The sequence below is a fragment of the Chrysochloris asiatica genome, unplaced genomic scaffold (assembly GCF_000296735.1).
Source record: "Chrysochloris asiatica unplaced genomic scaffold, ChrAsi1.0 scaffold00054, whole genome shotgun sequence".
Lineage (NCBI taxonomy): Eukaryota > Metazoa > Chordata > Mammalia > Afrosoricida > Chrysochloridae > Chrysochloris > Chrysochloris asiatica.
The window spans coordinates 16,952,505-16,953,265 of record NW_006408572.1 but is presented as its reverse complement, the minus strand read 5'-3'; positions in this window follow the sequence as shown (position 1 = coordinate 16,953,265).

Genomic DNA, 761 nt, shown 5'->3' with positions numbered 1-761 from the left:
AATAAACAGTGAATGACTTATTGAGTTCCGTTAGATACATAAGAAAAACTGGGTCAACATAAGGATAAATGACTGGTTGGTTAAAACTCATCATCATACATTAAAAATTTGCATTAAGTATTTATTTGTGTTTCAAATTCAAAATTTTAATAGCCAATAAAACTCTGTTGTTTTTGCCTACAAGGGAATTTTTGCTCTGTTCCACACACTTTTTTTGAAGCACTCTTGTGTATATGTTAGGTGTACATAAAAAATCTAAACAAAACCCACTGCCATCCAGGCACTTCTGATTCATAGCAACCGTGTGTCGGGTTTCCAAGACCATACAGATTTACAAAGCAGACAGCTTCATCTTTCCACCCTGGTGGGTTTGAGATGTCAACCTTGCAAGTAGTATAGTCTAATGCCTACCACACAATGCCACCAGGGCTCTCTGCCTCGCCCTCACTGTTTGTCTCTCCGTCTCTCTCTATGTATATATATATTGATGGTGGTTATGTGCCGTGGAGTTGGTTCCAACTCATGGTGACCCTGGACAGGGTTTCTGAAACTGAATCTTTACGGAGCAGAAAGCCTCATTTTTCTCCCATGGAACCGCTTGTAGTTTCGCTATATATATATATGAGTTGGCTTTTATTGTGGCTTTGAAGAAGAGGAACATAACTCTTTCTCTTTCTTTTCTCTGCATCTTGTTTCTTATGTTAGTAAGATAAACAAGACTTTGGATGATGATTTTAGACTGTGTCTTTTTTTTTTTTTTT